General features: G+C 37.8%; 1 protein-coding gene across 2 annotated transcripts in view; it reads left to right on the top strand.

The window, feature by feature from the left end:
• The window catches only part of LOC136562576 (cadherin-12), a 527,265-nt gene that overhangs the window by 93,391 nt on the left and 407,416 nt on the right, over window positions 1–26,458 (top strand). Inside the window, exon 1 of one of the 2 annotated variants that reach the window (XM_066559505.1) lies at window positions 17,440–17,519. The exons of the other annotated variant lie outside the window; for it this stretch is intronic. The gene's annotated coding sequence lies outside the window, so the exon portion shown is untranslated. Of the gene's footprint in view, window positions 1–17,439; window positions 17,520–26,458 lie in introns of those variants that run through there. 2 annotated transcript variants of the gene reach the window in all.

Genomic DNA, 26,458 nt, shown 5'->3' on the forward strand with positions numbered 1-26,458 from the left:
ATTAAATTTTTGGGTCCTGGGGTGGAGTAAAGCTGATAAGAGTAAATACTACAGAATCCAGATAAATAACCTCACCTAGCTGTTCCGTGACTGCCACCTTTGCCTCAGATGGGATCAGAAATGATAATGGAGATGGTTTTTGTTAACATGAGTCAGATTTGCTGTCTTGGCAGAGGAATACTTCTGCTTTCCTGAAGATGAGCAGACTGGCAAAATTGTGGCCCAAAATACATTTCTAGACAGGGAATCAAGGCAGAACAGCATAGAAAAAGCCACACTAGATGTGCTCCTCTCCTCTCATTCTGCAACAAGAATGATCATTCTGACTTATCTCACTCTATTTTGAAATGAAAAAAATTAAAAAAAAATCAGGTTGTTATGTAGCAAAAATATCTGTACGGACACTTGTTCAAACCCTATTTAGCTCAGGGTTGATTTTTCCTGTAGACAAGCTGATTTTGAAGGTAAATTGGAGGCCTTCAGGATTTGTGAGTTCAGGAGCTTCTTCTCTTTCTGCCTATTGTATTGACATTTAATTTTTTTTTAATGTTATCTAAGTCTGATCACATATTCTGAGAATTGTTCTCCATTTTCACTTAAACCTTGATTTATGGGTTTCTTTGTGGCTCCATTATAATTGTAAAGAGATTATTATCTTTTAATTTTGTAGATTTCTGATTTGATTTTTATCCCTCAAGAATGTGTACACTTGAAGGTTTTTCCTGTTCTCTTTTTTTTCCACTTTAAATTCATATTGGCAAATATAGAATAAATACAAGATGGGCTGTCTGGATTTAAGCTTTTATAGCAGAATTAAAAATACAATATTGAGATGATTTTGGGTCAGATCACTTAAGTTGTAGAGTTTACATTACAGAATTGAATTAATTTCATTCAGAAAAGAAATTAACTTCTCAGTTCCACTGATACAGTGATTTCTGAGATTTAAAAATAGTTGAGCATTCTAATTTCCTTTGTGTACTGTCACACTTTCAAACTAGGCAATGAACTGGAAGAGGCTATCACAGTGTTTCAAGACATGATGTTTTCTTTGTATATGTGATCAAATCAGAATTATTCTTTGAATTGCTTACGCTCAAACTAATTCTTGTATCCTTTAATAGCCCTGTTACATTAGGAGAAATCCCTCAGCTTTAAAATGTTTATGTGAGTCTCCAATATTGAGACTTAGGCTTAAAGCATCAAAACTGCATTCATTTTATTATACAGCCCCATGTAGGAACAAGGATACTTACACAGTAGAATAAACAGAAAATTCTATTAATTGAAAATAGAGATGGACAACCCAAGAAAATATTTCTTAAAATCTAGTACCTATGTAGCAGTCTGATTTATTTCTGCACCTGTCTTCCAGAACGAATCCATCACTTCTGATTTCCTATGTAGCTATGAGTTTGACTCATTTGATCAAAATAAATATAGATTTGTATCTTATTCATTTGCTTACAAAGAGAGAGAACAAAATTATAATAAGCTTTACTTCCTCTCCTGCAATAGTGGATAGCAACCAAATTCTTAATAACATATTATGCACTCCAAATACTTGTACAGAGACTTCTATTTAACTCCTTTTAAGTCTCACTCTATTTCAATGCAAAATGATAAATCCGTAAAATCACAGACATGCATATTATTATAAATGTGAGAGCAGCAGATAACCATACTAAAAAATGCATAGTATATAGCATATACAGATTTTTTAACAAAATCATCGTTATTGCAAACTGTGAAACTTGGAATTCATACAAGCTAATAGATTGCAAGTATTTTACTCTGTAACTTCAGGAAAATGATATTTTATTTCTTTTATTAGTAGGTCTTTTTCTACCTGAATTTTATTGACTGAACTTAGGTACTGTTTGCATGAGTATGTGTTATGTTGAATCAATGCATGAAAACCAGGCAGAATTCCTCAAGTGCAGGTGGGTCATGGTAACTTCTTTACTGAGTCTCTTGCAGCTAGGATGGGATGATAGACCACAGTCCAAGAAGAATTTAATGTAAAAGAAAGTATTGGAAACAGTTGGCAAGATATGCTCTTACAATATTCTGAGTATTATTTTGAAAATGGTATCTTTTAATGACCTTCCTCTTTTCTCCTGTCCATAACTTAATTGAGAAAGGAAGAGAAAAAAGAGAAAGAAAAAAAGGGGAAAAAAATAAACCCTCTTTCCCACTACACTCCTCATTTTCAAAGATTAGAGGAAAAAAACCCTTCTTGGTATCAGAGGATTGTTTTGTAAGCTTCCATTTTATTTTAGCTACAGAAAGCCTGTATGAAAAAAGGTGATTTTTGCTATCCCTGAAATTTAATATATCTTAACATTGAATCTCAAATCCCCATCACAAATAGAATTTGTTTTCAAGAATCTATACAGTTCTGTTCAGGGGAGTGGTAAAAAGTTTAAAAAATCAATTGCAGCTCCTAGGACTCTGAGTCTTGATTCCAAAGCTATTGATCTTATCTCGCAGTACACTCATCAGACTTACTACCTCAGCCACTGTTTTGGAGAGTACAAGCTGAGTTTTATAGCTTACTGCACACTTGCACTGATTTAAGACAAATGGGCAAAACTGAGTATGAAAACTCTTGTGCTCACTTTTTATGCTGTCCTCAAAGTAAAGACAGAGGATTCTGGTCTCCTCAGTTTAATAGCATAATCTAAAAGATAATTTATTACAGGTGTATGGAAAACCGAAGGACTCTTTCCTTCAAACATCCTCCATCCTTTTTTCTGTCTCCTATGGGTGATACTAATTAACTTCAAGTCTGAACAGTATGCTGCCACATTTTTCAGCATTTGATCTGCAGGCCCATAAAAATTTGTTTCTGTAGATTTCTGAGCCAGTTCTTTGTAGAAATCCAATTCAATTTTCATTTTGCTAGAGAATACATTTTGTAAATTGCAGGTGAAACTGCAAAAACAACTTCCATACTTTTACATTCTCCTTTTTATTTATTCCAGATTAAAGATCACTGGTAAAAATATAAGGTAAGGTAAAGCTTAAAAGATTACAAAGCTTACCAAAATAGAAAATAAAGAACATCTTTTGAAACTCACTTTTCATCTACTGAAAACTAAAAAATGACTTTGTTTTATTACTATTACTTGAAAAAAGGATGATTTTCAAATTTGCTGTTTGAAGTTTCTTTTTCATTTTGACACTACATAAACCTTAAGACCATCAGATGATTCCAATGAAATCTGCTTATGAAACAGGTGTAAGCATGATAATAGAACATAAAGTATTGATCTACTTTCAACTGACTACCTCAAGTTCCAGGATCAGGAGTTACAACTTCAAGGAACAGAAAAGTCCTACTCTACTATCACAAGCACAGTGTTTCAAGATACTTTGAGAAAACACTTCCAAAGAATCAAAATAGTTAGAAATCAAAACTAATATTATACATTTTAAAAACAAAGATGTTTCAAGATGTTCGCTCTTATAAAAATAACAGTTCATAGAGGCATTGGTTTATCTAACTTTTAGACTCAAACTTTTTGAACTTCTTGTGTTTACTAGCCCTTTGGTTTGAATTCATCTCTGTCCTCAGATGAAAACCATCTTCTGAAACCTTCCAGCATTTTTCATCCTTTCAAACTTTTAGAAGTACACCAAAGACACTGATTTCTCTTCAAGATGTTGATGTGAGAATAGACTTGCTGCCTGAATTGATACAGATATTGGGATTTGTCATTCATTTCATCATTTTCTCCACTGAAAAGGGAAAAAAGCTATTTATGGACCCCAAGAGAGACACAAGCATGTGAAGCAGAGAGATCTTTTAAAATTTTAATTAGTACTAAGCATCTTAATAAGAGGTTCAGCCACCACAGCACCAGGTGAACAATTAATCAATGTCAACTGTAGGAAAATTATGACTATGCTTAGAGCAATTTATTTTTTGTCTTACTGGCTTTGATATGGTCACCTATTTGCAAATTATAACACTACTAAAATTCCTTTGTTGTATTTTCTTACTATATTAGTTGTGACATTTTTTCATTTATATAACAAACCAGAGAAGACGATGACACCCATTTTTAAGGTACAATAAGTCTAAATTTAATATCCTTTTTTTTTTAATCAAGTAGAACAAAACATTTTCCTTGATAAATTACTGGTGAGCCTGTTAGCTGCAAAGAGATCAGATATAGCTCCTCATCATATTTGGTGGAACTTACCCCTCATAAAATGCAAAGGTGCTCAGGGTCTTAATGATGACTTCAGAGTCTAATGTGCACAAAGTGGACAAGAGCCCCAAACAGACTTTCTACTCGCTTCTGATTGTCAGAGTAAAATGCTGCGTACCTCCTATTGAGGGACAGTTAGCTGTGGACTGTAAATTTTGAGACCCAGGGGCAAGGTGCTCTACAGACTTTCAATTACCTAATCAATCTATTTGATCAGATTTATTTCTTGGGAGACAAAATTATTTGGTGTTCCTTTGGATCAGTGCAGAGAAGAGAGATGATAATTAGAAGTGAATATTTGCATGAGCATAACTTGCGAAAGTCACACCCATACTGTAAAAGCCCTCATGAAGATAGAGTATAGACAGAGGGTATTTTCAGCTATTTGAAGAACAGCTGATGTATCTTCTTCTGTTTCTGGAAAGGTATCACCTTGAGAGAGTTGTCATGTATTGGAACATCAATGTTGGGCTGCTTATGGTGCCAATTTACTTAAACATCAGATGTCCTACGATATGGAACTACTTAATACCCTTTCTAGGGTGGTTCTAGAGCAAGTAGAAACACTGAATCAGCAAGAACTGTGAGCCTCATGGGAGTTCACAGGGCCATAAAATGTGCATGGACTAGTCAGATGTTAAAAATATCCTAATTGGCATTGATTAGGATTGTACCTAATAAGTATATTGTTCTTTAGAAAACAACTCTATTTTTTGTTGATGTGAGCAAGGAAACCCAAACTGTCAAGAACTCAGCCATAAGTTCCAAATTGTCATGGTTTAATGCCAGCTGTCAACTTAGTTGCACACAGCCATTCACTCAGTCCTCTTTGTGGGATGTGGGAGAGAATTGGGGGAGTAAAAGTAGAAGAACTCCTGGGTTGAGAAGAAGACAGTTCAAAACAGAAAGCAAAAGCAGCACACACAAAAGCAAAGCAAAACCAGGAACTAATTCACTGCTTCCCATAGGCAGGTGTTCAGCCATTGTCAGGAGAGCAGAGCCCCATCATGTGTGACAGGGGCTTGGGAAGACAAACACCATCACTCCAAATGTCCCCCCTCTTCCTCCTTTTTCTCCCTACTATATTTACTGCACATGACATAAGGTATGGAATATCCTTTTGGTTTGCTGTCCCAGCTATGTCCCCTCAGAACTTTTGATGCACTCCTGGCCTTCTTGCTGGTGGGGTGCTGTGAAGAGCAGAAAAGAGCTTGACTCTCTTCAGGCCCTGCTCAGCAATGACAAAATCATCCCTGTCTTGTCAACACTATTACATAGCCTGGTTCTAGGTACTGAGAAGAAAATTAGTTCTATCCCACAAAAAATAAACCAAAAACAACGAGCACACAAGCAAACTCTTTGTTTCTTGATTTATACTCTTGGTTCATCCCCTTTAATAGCCACAAACAAAGTTAGAGATATTATAGCGGAGTAAATTTAAATGAAGCAGACTTGATAGATCTTCACTGTAATATATTACTCTGTTTAAAATATACATCTTTCCACACACACACGCAAACACATATATATGTATACTAGGGTTTTATTAAGGTAACTGGCCTTGTTAGAAGAATCAAAGAATCAAAGTCTGTTTTAACAGTGGAAGGTATTATATCCTCAAGTCAGACACAATATCTGTGGCAAGATACACGGTGACCTTGAGTGAGACTGTATTTCATGCTTCTGTTATCCCATTTTGCTCAATGCATTCATTATACATGTGATATAGCTATAACCTCTAGTAAGCATGGAATAATGTATTTTATTACATAATGTAAGTGCATTCATACACTTACACAACAAAGTGATATTCCATAATGTTTATTTAAGCTAAATCATTTTTTTCCGCTTTGGGCAATTGAAAATGAGCTATTTTTAACAGATGTTGACATACCTACTTTATATTTTCAGACCCTCTTATCTAAATTTTTCTATCTATATTTTCACACCCTCTATACTTGACTTCCATCTTACTGCAAAAATTCATTTTCTTTATAAATAATTTCTTTTCTTCATAAGTTCTGATTTGGAGTTCATCAAAAGTCAGTTTTCCTTAGTATAGTCTCCAGTCTAATCAGAACAATTGAGTTTGTCCTCTTAAATAATTTTTTGTTCTTAATGTTCCTTCATCTTCTCCCTCCAAAAAAAGCTTATTTTTACTTTCCAAAAACTTTGTCACTGTTTTTTTAATCTAAACTAACATCTTATAAATAGACAACATTACAGAGAATAAGGGAATACTGTTATGCTCCCAGGGACAATTTAAAGGGAAACTTCTTCTTGAATACTTTCTTTTTATTGAAAACTAGGTGGGGTAAGCATAGCTGAAAATTTCACTACTGAGTGTAGAAAATTAAAGCAGGAAAGCTTATGTGATAGATAAGAGGAAATCAATTAGCCCTTGTCTCTTCATTAACCTGGATGGTGGGGACACCTGGGATCAATGTGAGAGGTTCTACTATATGAGGAAGTGGCAGGCAGGTGGTTTGGGTGGGTTTAAATGTGATGGAAGTATTTATGGGTGCTGTTGGGATAGTCCTTGTATTGCTGAACTCTTTTATGGTAAGTTGTGGTTGAAGCAAGTTCTGTGTAATTGTTTCTAAAATCTTGTGTTGCAGGGCAATTGGGTTGGTAGGGGAATTTGGGATTACTTGGTTTCTGTGTGCTGAGGTTTTATTGAAGAGTTTCTTACTGGAGCAGTAACTTGGAACAACCAAAATGGTATTATTGACCAGCATGATTGGAGTTGGTTTTGTTTGGTATGCTTGTAGAGAGTATAAGATGACTTCCTTGAGAATTTTGTTCTTCAAGCTTTTGATTGAATCCTCTGAGCAAAGAATATTTACAAAGCGGTTTGTTTGTAGGACCTGGTTGTTGTGTTTGTGGCATGAATTCTATTTAGATGTTTTTCTACTACTCACAAGTTCTCTTCTCTTCTTTTATGTAATTCTTAGAGATTTAAAAATGGAGAGAAGGTTATAGGTGTGGGCTTTGTGTAATTACTACAATTTCCATGGATATGATATTTCAAAGGCTGTTTCCTTTTTTTAATACTAGTGTTATTGACTGTAGCTGTATGGACTTTATGTCTGTTCAACCTTTTTTTTTTCATATAGCCTGAACACCACACAGAGCATCAGTCCTAAAGGATGTTACTGTTAAGGGCATTAATTGTTTGATGTTTTAGGAAACACTGTGTTAAAAAGCAACAAAAACAAAACAAACCCCAAACCAAAAAGCAAACAGCCTCCAAACTTTTATTTCAATAAAATAATCATCAAAACTATGGGATGTAACGGTAGGACTCAGATATCTGTACTTCTAAAGAGCCTGGATGAATTTCCGTTCATGAATGAGAATTCAACCAGATATTTTAAGTGTTTGATTAAATTTTATTGATCTCAAATGTAAACATATGCTGAAGTAGCTTGATTGCTAAAGCTTTATTAAAAAAAAAAAACCAAAACTGTCCAACGTTGGCAGTATTAATTGGATGATATTTTGAAAAGCAAGCATGTATGTATCCATAGGTATAACTGTGAATAGCTTCTTGCATTCATGACGTATTCATTTAATTTCTTGGGCTTTTTTGGCTTAGTTCTGGGAAATGTTTTTATGTTAGCCTAGTTGATACTTTGGAAAAAAATTTTAGTCCCTTCTGAAAACTCAGGCTTCTGTTGTTTGCTTGGTTTCAGACTTCTCTGTGGCTCACAAAGAGAAACTGGTGTTCTAAAACTTTGGCATGCTGAGTGAGAAATACGTTAGGGATTGTTTTAAGTTATTTCATGTTTCATTTTGTTTTTTCTCATGTTTCTTTGTGCCTTCAGTACCTGCAACAAAATGCCAAACCCAGTAATATTTTGAGATTTTTTTGCTCTTCTTTTTGTTAACTATTATTAAAAATTGTAATATAAAGGAAATATAGAAGTGCTGTATTATAAATGTTAGTATTTCATTCCAACTGATGAGCAAAAATGTGGCCATGTTACTATTTTCTCCTTTTTTGTTGCCTCTCTTATTGCTCAAATTGCTGAGTTCATAAATACACATATTGTGTGCAACTCTTGTTAACTAATTTGTTACTTTAATTGTTAATTCATGTTGTAAGTTATGGACAGAACACAGTCCAGTTTCTACTCCTAGTAATTTTACCAACCAATATCAATCTGGAATGTTACTAGAAGAGAACATGCCCTCTCACAAGTGTGTTAAATACAATTAATTAATGACAGCCTAGTCATCCTGAAGTGTAAGGAGCTCTTGCTGTATGAGGAAGAAGGGTAGTTTTAATAGGAGACTCCCTTCTAAGAGGGATGGAGGGCCCAATGTACAGACTGGTGCCAACTCCCAGGGAAGTCTGCTGTCTCCCAGGGGCTTGGATAAGGAGCATCACTGGAAAACTCTCTAGTAAGGTCCTCTGATTACTATCTGTTATTGGCTGTTCAAGCTGGCAGCATTGAAATAACAAAGTTCAAGGGCAATCAAGAGAGACTTTGGAGCCCTGGGAGAATTGGTGGAGGTATAAGGGGCATGGATTGTGATTTCCTTGATTTTTTCAGTACCAGCAGATAATAGGAATAGGCAGGTCCGCTGGATCAATGTGTGGCTACAAGGTTGGTGTCAGCAAAAATGTTTTGTTTCCTGACCACAGTATTTTCTATTCAATATCTGATTCACTGACATGTGACCAGATATGCCCTTCTCATAAGGTGAAAAGAGTTCTAGCACAGGAGTAGCAGAGCTCATTCACAGATCTTTAAAGTAGCTTGGAATGGGAGAAAAGGACAAACCTGGGTTGCCAGTGATAAGCAATGGGATGGTGTGCCAAAACTTGAAGAGATGAGCGCCGATTCAGTACTCAGTGTGTTTGAAGAGATGAGCACTGATTCAGTACTCAGTGTGAGGAGTAGTTGGCTACAAACAAGGTACCACACCTGAAATGTTTGTATACTAATGCACACAGCAAGAGGAAGCCTGAGGCTTTGGCCAGTCCAAGATTCGACATAGAAACCTGTGGGGATGAGTCCAGTGACTGGAGTGCCCTTTTGGATGGTTACAGGCTCTTTAGGAGAGATAAGGTAGAAGAGGTGGAGGGGTGGCATTGTGTGCAAGAGTGTTAGAATAAAGGGAGCTCACAGCTGGCAATGGCACAGTTGAGAGCCTGTAGGTAAGAATCAAGGGACAAACAAATAATGTGGGGTCTACTATAGAATTCCTGGCCAGAACAATGACACTGATGAATTATCCTATGAGGAACTAAGGAATACTTCCAAGGTGATTGCCTTTACCTTTATGGGGAACTTCAGCTTGCCAGAAATCAACTGGGAGCATCACAGAGCTGGTGCAGCCCAAGCCAGAAGGTTCTTAAAAGACCTGGATGACAACTTTATGTTGAGGAGGAGGACCTAAGGGAGTTGACTCAGAAGGATGCTCTCCTTGATCTGCTGCTTGTCAACAGAGGAGCTCCTGAGAAAAAAGTGGTGGTTTAACTACTAAAAGGATCTAAAATGATTGCTTTCTTTGCTTCCAAACAGTTGTTTAGGCAGATATTATCAAATGGGACTTTTTTTCCCCCATTGTTGTGTGTTTTTTTCTTCATCCTACACCTTCTCTTTTTTTCTTTGTCTTTCAGAAGTAACATTTTCTGGGTAATGCTGGGTAATTAGCAGTATAGCAGTATAAGAATTTCTTTGCTTGTGTCATATAATTTTTTATGTTCTTATGCTACATCTTAGTTTTGTTACTGAATGTTTGCTATCCTTGGAATTGGTCTGATCCAATTATACAGTCAGCTGAGCTTTGATACAGACAGCTAAATTAGCATGTGATAAGAACCATGCTTTAGAATTGTTCATAAACAGATAAGTGTTTTGTTAAAGCTCTGCTGGATGTCATCCTTGTTGATTAATACCTGTAAAAGAATAATCATAAAGGAGTAATTAGGAAGGATAAGAGACATAATTTCATTAGATATCCTAAATTTTCGTCTTATTAACAAACACCCCTGCTATTTTTATGTAAAAGAAAAAAGTCCAAAGAATAAGTACAGGTTTTATTGTGGTTTTTTTGAACCTAGAAATATTGCTTTCAACAGGAGCCAGTCATACTTAAAAATTTTTTTGTGAATGCAGATGTAGTGAGTAGTTAATTATTAATTTATCTGGTCACCTAGCTGGCTTACCTACATTTTTAGAAAACATCTATCTATCTTCATTTTCCATGGTCTTTGTGGCATTTCCTGCTGATTGACTTTCATGTTCAAGACCTGACTTTCACAGAGGGAGAGCCATTAAGAGCTTCTCCTGAGCGTCTTGTAGTGCAATTCCAATACATGCTCCAACATTAATCTGCTGCACTTAGAGCTTCCTGTAATGTTTATGTTTTAAGAATACATAATTTCTTGTCAGAGTAAAAATACACAGTGCTTGGCCAATTTCTAAAGAATTCAGGAGTTTAAAGTTTTTATTCTCTGTCTCAGCTTTTTTTTTTAACTACACAGCCTTAGAAGGTAGCATCAGTTTTTATAGCTGTGCTAAGGCTTTCAAATGATTTTATTTTTATTTTTTTTTAGTTAACATATTCCAGAGAGATGCAAGAGGTGGGGGAGCAACTACTTTTTTTTTTTTTTTTCTATGTGTCACCTGTAATCAAATTCTTTGGGATGGTTTTGATGCATAACATGCTGTGATAGATTTGTAACACTTCCAAAATAAGAGATTTTGAGATCATGCTGATGCTTATACATTTTCACTGTCCTAGCATCTAGTTAGATCAGCTGCATCCTTAATTACCGTTGTACTGTGTGACGTTGCATAATCAGAATATGATGCTGCTACAGCTACAGGCCTTTCATTATTGTTGCTGGTGAATGACTGTATTCAGTTTTCTGTATTCCACTCCAGGGAGTACAGCAGACATCCTTTTTACAGATTCTAAAGCCCTGTCAAAAACACTTGAATTTTCCTTCTTTTCAATGTGGGTTTTAACTGGTTGCATATATAAGTGCAATAAGTTGCATATATAAGCACTGCATCAAACAAATTGTATAGAGCTTCTGATCCATTAACATGAATATGAACAATTTTGAAGAGTGTCTAGAATGCATTGAAAGTGCCAAAGTAATATCAATATTTTTTTTTTTAAAACGCTTATTTACCCTGATCAGGATGAGAGGAGGCTAAGTACAGGAATGTGAGATGTAAGAAACAGTTCTCTCTGGTTTTATTTAATCAGCATTTTGGGTGAAGCTGCCAAACTTGTAGAAACCTTTGAGGCTCACTGAACAATAACTGTGTCATATAAACAACAGGTATTCTCCACACTTCTGTCAAACTGGGATGTGCATACTTCGAGAAGGCTCTGATCTATCCATCTTGCTTCTGTCCGATTAGTGCTGTGATATTATGGGTTTGTTTTGTGTGGGGTGATTAGACTTCACTCTCCTTATGAAGACAGTTTTTTTTTGTCTCCCCCCAAATTATTAAAAGTTTAAAAAGTGAAGCAACTTCATATTTTGAAGGTAGACAGGAAAGAGAGTTGAATACCACTCTTCAGGTTGTTGGGGATCTTAAGGGATTGTTCTTAGGTGCCTTCAGCTACTACTGGAGGCTTTCAGGCCTGTTTTTTTTTAGCTCCTTTGCCTGGTTACCTCATGCAGAGCTTTGTAAACTTCTGATATCTTCTCTCTTTACGCATCTCCCCCCTTTTACTTGTGTAGTAAATGTTTCTTGGGTTTTTATGCTCTCAGAGGACATGAAGTCACTTAGTGTTGTACAGAAACAGAGTAGAGTAACAGGCCTTTGGAAATGCAGGATTAACTACTCTGTTTAAAATATTCAAATTTCAATATTAAGAAAACAACAGTTTGCTGATGGTAAGGAGTGTATTGTGGTCTGATACTGCAGAAGATTTGAATCATTAAAGTGAAATCAGTTCACTGGTTTATAAAAAAATGTACAAATGCTACTAAATTATGCATAATATTTCCCAGACAAACCAGTGTGTTTTTTTTTTAAGAAAAAGAAAAATCTAGTTGCATATACTGAAGTGAACTTTTTTTTAATATGAAATTGAGAAAAGAGTGGGAAATATGAGAGCTGACTACTGGTGTAGTAGATAGTTTCAGCTCAGCTGAGACTGCTTGTAATATATGTCAATTCAGTTCATCTTTCATTAGTCTTTTCATATGTCTTGTTTCTAATTGGAGCTTTCATTTGGAAGTTACTTGATAAATTATGGTAAATTGTAGATTGTTTCAAGCTGTGCTGTTCATGTATGAAGAATGATTGGCACAGTTCAAATGGGTTCATAGTGTTGTGTTTAAAAATTAGGTTTTGGGAAATACAATATTCTCATCTGTTAAAAAAAGATACTCCTGTAACCCTATAAAGGGATCTCTCTTTTAATGGTTTTTGAAGCAACAGAATATTTTGTTTTCAGGATAGTATCTGTATGGCAAAATAATTTGCTATGAACTCACATTGGCTAATTTGCGGTAAGTGGTTGAAAATGTCAGATTTTGTCTAACTGGAGTTTAAATCTGCTTCTCTCCCTCCAGTGAACAAAAGAGATAAGAAATGTTTGCCATTAAGGCTCATCATTTGATCCCCTAGCTACTGATAGCAACAGCCAGGATGACCAGATTTTTTTGTATGACTTCAATATAAGAAGTAACTCACTCTTTAACTTGAGGAAGAAAAAAATTGACTAATGGCTCATAAAATGATGAATGATGCTGAATTAATAATTTTATACTCATTTTTCATGTCTCGTGATGCAAGAATGAATGACAAAAAGAATAATAAAGCAGGAGGTAGAGAACAAACAGAAATATGTATTTATCTTACAAAGTGCAATTGAACTTTTGGAATCTTCTTGCCAGAAGTCAGCATGGTAAAGTGTAACTGCCCAGAAGGATTAGACAAACTCATAAGTTCTTCAAGAGGTATTAAACACCAAGGTGAAGACTCTAACTACTTTAAGTCTAGGAAATGTAGATTAACATATCTCAGAACAGTGTGTTCCCAAGTTTGTCTTCTGAAGCACACAGCATTCTTTAGTACAGCTGCTGGTTCCTTAGTCAAATTGGATGCATCCTACTTGGTCAAGAAAATCAAAATGCCTTCTGAGAATACAGAAAATGAAGAAACTTACTGCAGAAGATAAACTGGGGGGGGGGGGGGGGGGGGAGGAGGGAATGGGGATAAGGGGAAAGCAAGAGTGTTTTAAAGAAACAAAACAAAAACCAGCCACATGAATTCTGAATGAGGTAAGCTGGAGGTAGGGCAACTCAAAAAAAAAAAAAAAAAAAAAAACAAAAAAAAAACCCAGACCTAAAAACCTCCAGTACTTGCTGAAGGCATCCAAGAGGCCAATATGCTTTGCCTAGAGGCAGAAATATACTGGGGGAATATATAGAGGGAAAGAAAATATATAGAGGGAAAAGTAGATTAGTGGATATCCCTGACAAGCTTCAGGCAATTGCTAATGAAGAGCCAACTCTCTAATTATTCTGTTTTGGTATTGATTTTTTATGTGTGTTCCTGGTGCTAATTGTTGATAAAGATAGCTTGTTTAATCTTAATTCAGTTCTAAGTTTGTTTGAACATACAGTATTGCTTCACTTTCAGCATAGGCCAGTTTAGCTTTCCTGGCAAATTGTTTATTCTGGACACATTTGTCTTCAATTCTGATGTGCCTTGTATATCAAGGCCTTCTTTGGAGCTAGATATGCCAGCTCCTTTCTCTTAGGTTTTCTTACTTGCTCATCCCTATGTCTCTGTTAGGGGCTCATGCTCTTCTGGCTTTCCAGGTTGCTCAAGCATCTATTGGCTTCATTCAGAGGCCTTTCACCTTAATAAATTAAAAAGTCAAGGGGAAAAGGAGGATAGCTGTGAGTCTTGAAAACCTAGAAACTTGAAGCAACTGAAAGAGGAATAAGCAGACCTTCCCCAACAGTACTCTTTGATCCCAAAGGTATCCAGACAGATGAAGCCTCAGAGACCTAAGAGCAGGAACAGATTTCACCTTGCTTAAGTTCCTTGTGACTGTCTTGGCCAGAGCTGGGAGGGGTTTGAGGAAGAGCTCCTGTAACTTGCTGAGGTCTTTGTGAGTGACAATATATGAATCATGAAGTAGATCCTGCTGAGCTCCAAAAGGAGAGCAGCAGCATGCCAGTGAGCTCTATGCAAAATGCGTGTGTCCAAGGGCACTGCAGAGTTGCCTGCACCCAGTTCTTGAGAAGCAGCAGAACCAGGTACCAGAACCAAGCCTGACCCTCAGGGCTCCTCTGCCCTGCCAAACCGTTGGCAAGGTGTCATCTGTGCTATGGGAGACACAGAGAATGCTTACGTGTTAAATGTGTTTGTGGCTCCCCCGATCCTCTGTCTGTAAGAATATGCTCCCCAACATTACTTGAAGTTTCTGCTTGTTGGCTGATGATTTCTCCAAATTTTATTAGTTTTGTGTTTTAGCACTTTGAAGAGTTACCCTTCTTGCTTCCTCTCTGTCCCCAGAAACTAATTACTCTGCTGCTTTCCTGCTTTCCTTGATGGATGTAGAGGGGAGAAACTACTCTGATGCCCAGATTGTTCCATTGGCAGTAGCAAATCAAGGTTATTTGAACCTTTTTTCTCCTTTGTTTTCTTGCATCAATCTCTTTATAAGTTCTGGAAAAATACTTTGTTCCTGCTTCATAGCAGTATCTGTGGAAAGGAGAAATACCAAGATGGAACCTGCTAAACTTTGATTTCTCTGAATGCCTAGTTTCTATATGTTCTATAGAGGCGTCTTCTTAAATTTCATTTATGATTTTGAAGGTATCAGACCATTGTTTTGACATTTTTTGGTTATAATTGCCTGTACCCAATGTACTCAAGCATTCAGTTTGCATTCCTAATATCTGACAACCAAACTCATTAACTTGTCTGTGGTGAAGTCCAAGATTCAAGTTAACAAAAAGGGAAAAAAATAATCACTGAAAAATTCAAGAATGGTTCTGGAGGTTTCTTATCCTCTGTTCACTGGGAACACGAGTTGTAATACTCATGTTACATTTCATGTACTATCATCTTCCTTGTTTTGTAACAGAAGCAGTGTAGTGGCACTGGGGAAATGTCATCCATTTGCTAGCTATTTCTGTTTCCAAATCATTGACTGCATAGACCCATGAGATTTTTCTATTTAAAAATAGCTGTGGTTGTTTTGAGGAACAACTTTTAAACTTTATTTCTGATTGCTTAATTAGTTTCTAAATCAAGATATTTGCCCCTTAGAAAACTACCTAGCACACAGCTGGTGACATGAAGCTAAATAATTTATATCCTTATGTGTAATTACAAATAAATTAATATTCCTTTAGGAAAGATCTAATTATATTATTTTTGAAAACTGAAGTTAATTAAGCCCATTTTCATTTACTCCCTTTCCTTCCCCCTGCCCCCCTCATTTTGTGTGTGCTTGCAAAAAAGTACCTCTACTGGGTTAAAGGAGTGGATTTTCTTTCTCCTCTACCCTTTACTGGAGCCATGCTGACTTGAGTCTATCAAGTCATATTTATCCAACTGTTCTGCCATCCTATCTTTAATAAGATTCTCTATCAGTTTACTCAGTAATGCGACAAATCTCACCAGGCTGTAAATTTTAGATTATTTTTTAGCAGCATTATTTAAAATTAGGTACTGCATTATTATTTTCTTCATTATTCATCAGCAATTTAAGTGCTTCTGTAAGGATGTTATGCAGATTTCTGTTTCAGCACTTATTTTAAAATATTTTTTGTTTGATGCTGCAATTTGTTCTCAACCTTTTCTCAAGTACCACCCAATCTTTAATCCTCATCTTCTGTAGATAAAACTTGTTTGTCTGATGTCAAGTCACTGCTTTAAACTAGTGATTTGAAGACTAACATCTGCATCCATAAGGGATACTTCAGAAAGGAGTCTTTATTGACCAACATCTACATTTCCAGTGGAAGGCTTAGCATTTTATTGTGGAAATTTCGTGAACCCACTCTTCAGTAAAGCCCTTGACAATAACTGGTTTGAGCAATTTCTCTCTTCTTCTGGTCTTGTGCTTTATAGCTAATTGTGCATTTAGAGTTTCCATTTCCATTTGGAAAAGTAAATGCAATGTGAATACAGTCAAAGATGAAATAGAAGGTAATTAACTGCAAGGTCAAAATTTTCACACTTGTGCCTACACAGAGCAATGCAGATGATCTTATTTACTTAACTTTAGTCATATATAGCCTCATTTGTGTGCATAGTAGAAAAAATGCTTTAAATTGACTTGCAAGCACTTTCACACTAGCTCCTTATTAAAATTTTATTTGAAATATAATTTTTACGAATTAATCTCAAAGCAATATTTTTATTAAAAAAAAAGAGGGGGGTGTGTTCTGATAGGGTTAGTGTTTCAGCTTGGTTTCAACTGAAGTTGTTCTCACTCCTTTCTTTCATTTCTGCTTATGTTAAAGTTAACACACCTGTATCATGCACAGTTTTTTGCTGGAAATTGATGCCTTTTAACGTAATGGGTTTGCTTATGATACTTGATTTTGTATCAATCATATTCAGTCTAATTTGCATGTATAAAGCTAAACATATTAACACCATGTTAATATGCAGTATCTGTTAATAATATGCAGTATCCACATCAATATCCATATTTGTAAGAAAGGGGATTAGGTGCAAAGTCAAAAGTAGTAAGAGGGGAATTACTTGTTTTTTATCTGTATATGGACCAGAAGGCTTTAATTTTAGGATTCCTTACTATGTCCAAAACATGATGATCTTTATTCTGTCCTCTGATTCTGGAGGAAAGGAAATAAATATTTTGGGCTGTCATGAGGAGTTCTGAATATTCTGCTGTGATAGGTAGATAACTGTCTGGCCACCAGATGCTTGCCCAGATGCTCTCTCACTCCCTCACTGGGAGAGATGCCGCCATGGAAGACTGTGGGTTTAAATAGAGGGTGGAATCCCTTATGAGTTACTATCAGGCAAAACAGATTTGATTTGGGAGAAGCTGTATCGCCATTTTAAATAGATCTGAGTTGTAAGAAACAAAGACAGAGTTTAGAACAACACTTTTCTTCCCCTGCCCTTTCCTGGGCTGAGCTTCACTCCAAGTTCTTTGATGCCTCCTCAGGTAGCCCTGGTGCAGAGTGTGGGGATTGGATTTTGGTCAGTCCAGAACAGTTCCTCTGCATCTCCTTTCTCCTCATACTTCTCCCTGCTCCACCTGGGTACCTTCCACTGCCTGGAGCTCCTCTTCCCTCTCTCCCCTCGGGATTTGGAGGTACAGTTCCCAGTCTCATTTGCTCTGGGTAAACTGAGTCATGTGTCTTAATATGTGGGTTTTTTTGGTAGGGAAGATAACATTTCCTGCCTTCAGACATTGGTTTATGTGATTTTGGGGCACTTTTACTGTAGTGAGGGAAGAAGCAGTTGAACTCTTGCTTTCTGACACCACCTGTGTTGAGAACTGCATGCAAATAAAGAGGAGGACTTGGGTTTCTAGACCTCACTTCTGCCCTTTGGGTGTTTCTTTTAATCTTTGTTTGTTTTGGTCAGGTTGTTGTTTTGGGCTTTTTATGAACTGTTGGTCTGTTTTTAAACAATTCACATTGCAATTATGCTGCTTTAAATTCAAGGTCTCTTCAATGAAAATGGTGTTTTTACTCTGTAGGTGATAAAACCTCTTTTCTTTCTTAAAAAAAAAAACACTTTAGGACTAAAGAGCTTGTATCAAATTGCAATTAGAAAAGTAAAAACCTAGATGTAGCTTAATGAGTAAATGAAGAGTTGGGTAATGGTCGTCCCTTGTAAGAGATTTTAATGTGGAAAATGCTCTTTAATCATCTGATGATTATAGAAAGAGAGTGGTAATCTGTGCCACTTTGATGCCCTGGCAAGGTAATTTACTGTATTTTACTTTCTTGCTGTGAAACTGAATAGCCTCATTCTGTGCCCACACAGCAATCTGAAACATCTGGAGTCTGGTGTATTCAGGAGTCTTTTTTATTTTTAAGTGTTCATCCCAAATTGAGTGAATGGAGAGCGGGTGCTTTCTGCTGCTGATGCGCAGAAACATACAGGAGCTGTGGATGTAGTTAGGTATAGGATTATTGCAAGGTACATTTTGTAAGCACTTTGCTTTTCAGAGAATCTTTATACTTATTTCTGAAAGCTGTTTTTTTTTTCTAGGAAGTGAGCCAAATGCTTTGACTGGCTGCCTCAAAATGAAAAGCAGCAGCCCCCACCAAATGCTTTTCTGGTGCCACACTGAATGAACATGCCTTTAAAACTAAAGGCTCTGAAGCGTTGTGGCACTTTCTTCACAGAGTGAAATACATGAGGGGTTAAGACTATAGATTCTCCCTTCTGTATCTAAGTGACAAACTAAGGCTAGGTGAAGCACCAATCTGTGTATGATCATACCCTTGTTTGTTATAGAGGGAAAGGAAAGGAAAGAGGCTTCTCACCTTTGTTGCACAACAGTATTTTCTTAATCTTATACTTATCTAGTATAAGCCTACTCTCAGCTTAAAAAGTCCCTCCCTTTTTCTATCCCACTGTAAAAAGTCCTTCTCCAGCTTTTTTGTAGGCCCCATGAGTTACTGAAAGGCCACAGTTAGGTCACCCTGATCTTCTTCTCCAGGCTGAACCTCAGCTTTCTCAGCCTATCTTCATAGGAGAGGTCTACAACCATCTTGACATCCCTCCACTAGACTTGCTCCAGCAGTTCCCATGTCCTTCCAGTGCTGGGCCCCCAGAGCTGGATGCAGCGCTGCAGGTGGGGTCTCACCAGAGCAGAGGGGCAGAGTCCCCTCCCTGGCCCTGCTGCTCACGCTGCTTTGCATGCAGCCCAGGACATGTTTGGCTTTCTGGGCTGGGAGTTCATATTGCCAGGTCATGTCCAACCTCTCATTCACTAACAACCCAAGGCCTTCTCATCAGGGCTGCTCTCGATCTGTTCATCCCCCTGTGTAGATAGTGGGTTGCCCCAACCCAGGTGAGCCACCTTGCACTTGGCTGTGTTAAATTTCATGATGTTCTCATGAGCCCACTTCTCAAGTTTGCCCAGGTCCCTCTGGATGGCGTCCCATCTGCCAGGTGTGTCAACTGCACCACTCAGTTTGGTATTGAGTGCAAAATTGCTAAGGGTACACTCCATCTTGGTTATGATGCCAATGAGTGAAATATAAATATATATTTCTCACATTGTTTTCTAAGTATTTTCAAGCTGCTTTGTTATTTTTGAGGTCTTTTTAGTGCCAAGTCCTATGTTGAGATGTTATGACTCTTCTACTGCAAGTGGTTACTTTGTAAGTATAGTACTATAATCTTATGGCTGCTAATTGCTATTTTAGAATTCTTCTGGTAGAACCTATTAAAAAAAATCCAAAACAAGCCCAGAACAACACAAAAACTCTAAGTCATCTCTGTGTGTAAGAATATCTGTTACTAAGCTATCTGAAAACCTGTGAAGGACACTTTTACAGTATGATGACAAGATAAAGTTAACCTTTGAAAGACTGATCATGTTTGTCATTAATGGAAACCTAATTAGATGGTTATCACATATGTAAAGTCAAAGGAAGTGCTCTGATTGCGGTTTTATTATTTATTTAATTATCACAACTGTTTCTAGAATAGTATTTAGATGGTGGATTTGCTAAAACGCTGTTTAAAAAAATAGGAAAAGAAGAAAAGTCAAAGCAGAGATTTCACAAAGTTATGGATTCAAAAACCTGGGGTTTTATTGTGGGTTGGTTTTTGGTTTTTTTTCCCTCTCCTTTTGCCCTGTGTGCTTTAAAGAAAACAATGGCTGTGCAGAGTTTTGGTTGAAAAAGCAAAAGCTGTGTAATGAGAATACTGCAGCTATCACAGTGCAATTCCATTGTACTGCTGTGTCCATGTCCCACTTTTCCAATAAATCATAATAACCAGCTGACAATGCAAATATCACAGCATGCTGTCTGGGAATTATTCTGATTAGTTTGTAACTTGCAAAGGCTCCTCTCACTCTTGAGCAATGAGTTTTTCTCTCATGGTTGCTATTTTTCCCTGATACTTTTGTGTCATAAGAGATACTGAGATTGCAGTGGCCATAATTCTGGTTCAAAGGTGGTTGCAATAGGTAAGATTTGTTGTGTTTCAGGGCTTTGGGGAGTATGCTGTTAATACAGAAGAATTTTTTTTTACCATCTCTTCTTGCAGACTGTCTATAACTAGACATTTAAATCCCCGTATAGAGCTTTGGTTTTAAATCTCGCACAAAGACAAAAATGTATATTAAAGCACTGTAGGAGCATACAGTCTGTATAGGTTCATAACATGTCTGGAATTTTATAATTTCTGTAGAGGCAAAAAAATTGTTAAATTTTAATTCTTATATTTTTAATTATTTTTATTTTTCTCACAGAAACAACAAGGTTCTTGCTGTCAAAAGTATAGATTTATGTCATGGTTTGACACTGGCACAATGCCAGTGCCCCCATGAGGATACCCTCTCCCTGGTTTCTGCTGTGAGATGTGACCAGGAATAAGCAAAGCAGGCTCTCACTTAGAAATAAAGAAAACAAAACTTTATTAACTACACTACAACTATATATAAAAAGGAAGACACACAGGAAAAATGAAAACCTTACAAATACATTTCCTGCTCCCCCTACCAAATTTCCAATACAATACATCTATTCCCCAAATCACCACTCTTGATCCAGCACCATCCTTCAGGCAATCAATCCTCAGTTCATCAAGAGGAGAGGAGTCCTTCTTGTACCATGGGCTTCCCCTGGAAACACAGCTGAAGCCTCGTGTGTTTCCGTGTCACTCGTGGCACTGCCCGGAGTACATCTGCCGTCGTGACCTCTTCCTTTCATGTCCAGTGCTCTCACCACTGAACACGGACCAGAGCTGCTTCTAGGGTTGTCTTTTTAAGGATGCTTTGTCCAGTTCCAAAAAGAGCACAGTCTCTCCTTTGGGATACCTGTCCCCCCCCATGTTTTTCACCCCCTGGGGCCAAGGGGTACCAATACTGAACCCTCTTGGCTCTGAGGCATTGCCTCCCCCTAGAATGCAGTCTCTATATCACAAGGAACATGGCTCTGTCCATGGCTGTACAAAAAGAGTCCAGCAAAAGCCACTCCATCATCTCTTCCCACTAAGATTCTTCTCTATTCTTCCACTATCTCTCACTCGCCCAGACCTCTCTCACACTTGCCTATTTCCTTCCTCATCTTCCACTCTATCTCTCTTCTAGGAAAGGTCAATGTTCTGCAAAGTTTTCATTGTCCGAAAAAAGGGTTAAAAACTCATACTCTGCCTTCTCAGGAACTCCCACAGCGGCTGGACACCTTCTCGCTGCATCCTCCCCCCCCCCTCTGCTTCTCCGTCCCAGCCGTGCTGCCGGCACAGGCCCATGTTTATCAAGTTTCAAGGTTACAGTCTCAGGCACAGGCTGTACTCTCTCTCTCTCTTGGGGGGGCTGCCCGATGCCTCCTGGTGCTTCTCCCACCCTTCTATCCTTGGGGGCCTCTTCACCTCCCCTCTCCGTCCAAGCCTTGGCCTACCTCACCCGGCCGCATGGCTCCCCTGCCCCGCCCAGCAGCAGCAGCTGGATGGGGGAGAGACCCGAACTCTCTCCTCACCCCTCACCGGAACCCAAGAGAGCCTCCCAGGGGAGAGCCCTGCTTTTAACCCTGTGTTCTCAGAGGCGTGTCCGTGTCCTAATGGCCAGGTTAGATGCCAATATTAAAATCTGAATATTCATTGGCCCAACCATAGCATCCCAAAAAACACATTTCCTGTCAAACCACCACATTTTATTTATATTTTTTTACCTTTAATATATTTTGTGTCTTACTGCCATAATGATTTCTGTGTAATAAGTCATGGTGGTCTTTTCTGGGAATTTACTGTGTACTGAAAGTCTGTATTCTTTATGTAATGAAAATATAAGACTTCGACTCCAACATAAAGCTTGGAAATATGTGCTAGGGTTGTGGAAAAAATGAATAGAAAAGGATTAAAGTATACATCTTAAAAATCTATTTAAATAGATCTTTTTTTTCCGGTCCAAAAGTTTAACTAGAATTACAATGTTTGAAGTTATCACAGCATCTTATAGGGTGACCACAGTGAAAGACCTACCAAAGCTTCTAGAATTTTTGTCCATTGTGAAAAACTTTAGACAAGACAAAGTAACCAGCTCACATGGTCATGTAAATTTTCTGACCTCCTTCTCTTGAGGTGTTTAGTGTTATTATTGAAAATGCACAAACATCAAAATTTTCAAAATAGTTTGTCTAGATAAACTTGTAGCATTTGAATTCTTGCATACATCATTAATATTTATTGCATATGTTCTGGCTAGGAACCCAGTTTAAGCATCTAGATTCTATTTCTCACTCTGCCACAAATTTCTCAAACTGTCTTGAATAAGTAATCTAGCTTTCCTATAGCTCAATCTTCAATCTCTGTAATAGATTATTATTTAATAAATATTCTTCACATTGTGAGAGAATACACTCTGTAACTGTGCTTATGATGGATTCCAAAATGTGTAGGAAGTGTGCAATGGATCCACATGCCAGAGGCGGATGGGTAAAGTAGTTATGTGCCCCAGTATAACAAATGAGTTCAAGCAAACAGCCTTGTCCCAGCATATATTTGAAATGTTTGGAGAGTTCTACTAGCTTTGTATTAATTGTAGAACCTTGCAATATTAACAGAGTAGGCTTTGGTTTTAGGGAAAAATACCAACTCTACTTGTTTTCAGAGGATTACAGTATCACCATCTGCTCATCATGAAAGAAATTTTAGCTTATAAGTATGTACTTTGTAGAGGAAGACAAATTTCATAAAATTATGGAGGTGAAATATGGAGAGATTATAAATTCACTGTATTGCAAACCATAGAATCACAGAATAGTTTGGGTTGGAAGGGACCTTTAAAGATCATCTAGTCCAACCTCCTTGGCACAAGCAGGGACATTTTCAACTAGATAGGTTTTCCCAGTCTGACCCTGTCCAGTGGGGCACTTTCCACTTCTTTGGACAACCTGTTTCAGTGTTTTACCAGCCTCATTATAAAAAAAAAATTCTTCCTAATACTTAGAGTGAGTTTGTCCTCTTTTAGTTTAAAACCTTTACCCCATGTCTTCCCAGAGCAGGACCTGCTAAAAAGTCTTACCACTATGTTATTTTCTTATGGACGTGTACTTGGTTTTAAACATAAAAAAGGAATGGTTGTTGCTTCATTTATAAGAGTATAAATAAAAATCCAATTCTTGGTTAAATATGTTTTTTTCCTCCTACTTTTCTCAAGATGCATTCCTGGCAACAAACAGATAAAGTTATTAGAAAAATCTACAAAGAGCAACTGCTTCACTACCAAAACATAAAAAGAAATTCAGCAGAAAAAGCAATTTAATTGGGAGAGAGCTAGTGGGCAAAGAATTGGAAAGAAGGCCCCATGCTTCAAGATTTCTCTGAGGACAGAATGTAAAAAAATGCCGGGTTTTTTTAGAAAGAACCATGGGCACATCTGAACATTTTAGATAAATGTTTTATTGGATGAATCCCATTCTAGTAGCATATGCTGGCAGCAGGGGTTATGACTGAACTACAGCAAATGCCAAGATTTAGTTAAATGTTTCAGAATGACTGGGCTGGACTCTAATTGCCTACTGTAAAAATAAGAAATTGTCATCCCAGGTGTTGTGGTTTAAACACAGACAGCAGCTGAACACCACTCTCTCACCCCCCCACCCTGATGTGTGATGGGAGAGAGAATTGCAAGAGTCAAACAGAGAGCTCCGGGGATGAGACAGAGGCAGTTTAATAGGGAGAGAAAAAGCCATGCTCTCCTGGCTCTGGCCAGGCCAGGGTTAATTTGGGTCAAAGAAGATTTAGGACATGGTTGCAATTCTATATCACTTCACATCCTTCTCTGGGGGTGGGAGAAGGGGCTCCCTTCTGGGTTGGGTAGCATGGTGGTGATTGGATCAGGGTCCATAGTGTGAATTTTCATGTGGATTTCTTGTCTCTCTCTTTTATACTTTTGTTATTAATATTGTTGCTGTTAGCATTCATTTTCTTGACTTGTTGCTGTTTCCAGTAAGTTGTACTTATTTCAACCCTTGAGCTGTACCTTTTGTGCCTCCAGTTCTCATCTCCAGCCCACAGTAGGGTGAGGGGAGGGGGAGTGGGTGAGTGGTGCATGGTTTCAGTGGGAACACTAAACTGGAGAATACTGTTCCTAAACCATGACACACACATTAGCAAAACAAGGAATTCATTCCCTGTTTCCTATGGGCAGGCAAGTGTTCAGCCATGATGCACAGAGCAGGGCCCCATCACTCACAACAGTGACTTGGGAAGACAAGTATCATCACTCTTCCCTTCTCCTCTGCTTTATGTATTAAGCATGAAATATCTTGGATCAGCTGTCCTGGCTGTGTGCCCTCCCAACCTCTTATGCAACTCCCAGCCTCCTTGCTGCTGGTGTGAGAAGCCGAAAAGCCTTTGTGCTGTGTAAGCTCTGCTCAGCAGTAATGAAAATATCCTGGTTATTGGCACTTTCCACCACAAAAACCAGCCCCATGCCAGCTGCTGTGCAGAAAATTTTACTAAATTGTAGCCCAAACCAGTATACCTGCTGATACTGGAAGCAGCAGCATCAGGAATTTGTACCTTGAACACAGCAGAGTATCCAAGAGGGTCATGGATAGGCACCTCACAGTCTGCTCACTGTAACATCTTGTACTACTTCTTTGAAGGCTGGGTGCCCACCTGCGTTTGTGCATCTCCTCTGAGTTTGTGGAGGTGGGCCTGTGATGAGCAGATGCCTCCTGGGATGGATCTGAGTGCAGTTGAGGGCTCTCACTCCTGCCATTGCCTCTGAGCTTCTTTGTGGTTCTGGGGATTAGCTTTATCACACAACCTAGCGGTAATGAATGCAGCATAATGCCTTGTGAATAACAGGCTGTGTTTGCTAGTTAGTTATAATGGAGGATTACTGTTATACAAGTTGCAATGTATGCAAGTCTCCAGAGAGGAAGATGTCCCAAATTGAAATAATTGTAAGTTAGATTGTTTTGCTAAGAATACTATGTTGTTTGCTGAGAATACCATGTTGTTTGCTTTGTCTTTAAAATACTCTTCATAACTGATCCTTTTGACTTCTGGTTTTAATGATTTTTCTTCAGAATACTCAAACTGTAGATTGTCTTTCACAAATGAGTTTGTAAAAGGGGAATTAAATTCACTTTGTTCTCTTTACTCTTCCCTAGCTATCCGTCATATTGGTTATTTACAAGGTTATGCTGTGTTCTACTAGTTGTTGAGTTATTCTGGCATGACAGTATTGTTTCATGTAGAAGTTTTGCCTGGGATAAAGTCAGCAGGAAAACAAGTTTAGACAGTTCTGTGATTCAGAGCTTTAAAAGGATCAGTCTCCAGTGCACAAAGCTGCCTGTCACTGTCGCAGCAAAATGAAGCTGAATGGGCTCTGAGAGAGAAGAATAAGTGCTCTTTATTGGGGAATTGAGACCTTTCTGTAAGGTGCCAACCAACTGGGAACACACAGCATGAGGATATATGCCCTGCAGATGTAACACTTCTTTCTGTGTTTTGTTTGATTTCAAAAATCAGTGACAGGGTGATAGGCAATGGAAAAGATTATAATTCGGTAAATGCCCTTTTGGCTAATGTAATATTTAAAAAACAGAAAAAAGGAAAAGCTTCCAGAATCAGAGAAGCTAAAACAGTCAGCTGGTGTGCTATCACAGGATTATAACTGTAGTCATTGAGCTGAGTTCTCAGTTTCTTGTCTGTTTGAGATGGGCATAAGAATTTATCTCCTGGTTGGTGAGTGTTTGGTTCCCTGTTAGTTATCTGCAAGGAAACACATAATTTTATAAGCAGGTAATGTAAGACAAAGGAAATACCCAAAAGTGCTTATGGGAAGTCCTTTATGAGTTGAGCTTGACTAATTATATTCAGCTGGTTGTGGGGAAGTGGAGATGTGAAGCTTTCACTGGTGGACACCAGTGAAAATAGGTTTGAGTATGTGTGGAACTGCCTTTTCTCAAACTCTACCTATGTCTTATCATTGATATGAGAAGCCATGGTGAAAATATTGATTAAACCAGCCTGTAACTGAACTAAATCCCTTCAGTAACTATTTCTCAGATCTCCCCTTCTATGAGGTGTTCAGGGGTTTTTAGA

This window comes from Molothrus aeneus, chromosome 1, assembly GCF_037042795.1.
Source record: "Molothrus aeneus isolate 106 chromosome 1, BPBGC_Maene_1.0, whole genome shotgun sequence".
Classification (NCBI taxonomy): Eukaryota; Metazoa; Chordata; class Aves; order Passeriformes; family Icteridae; genus Molothrus; species Molothrus aeneus.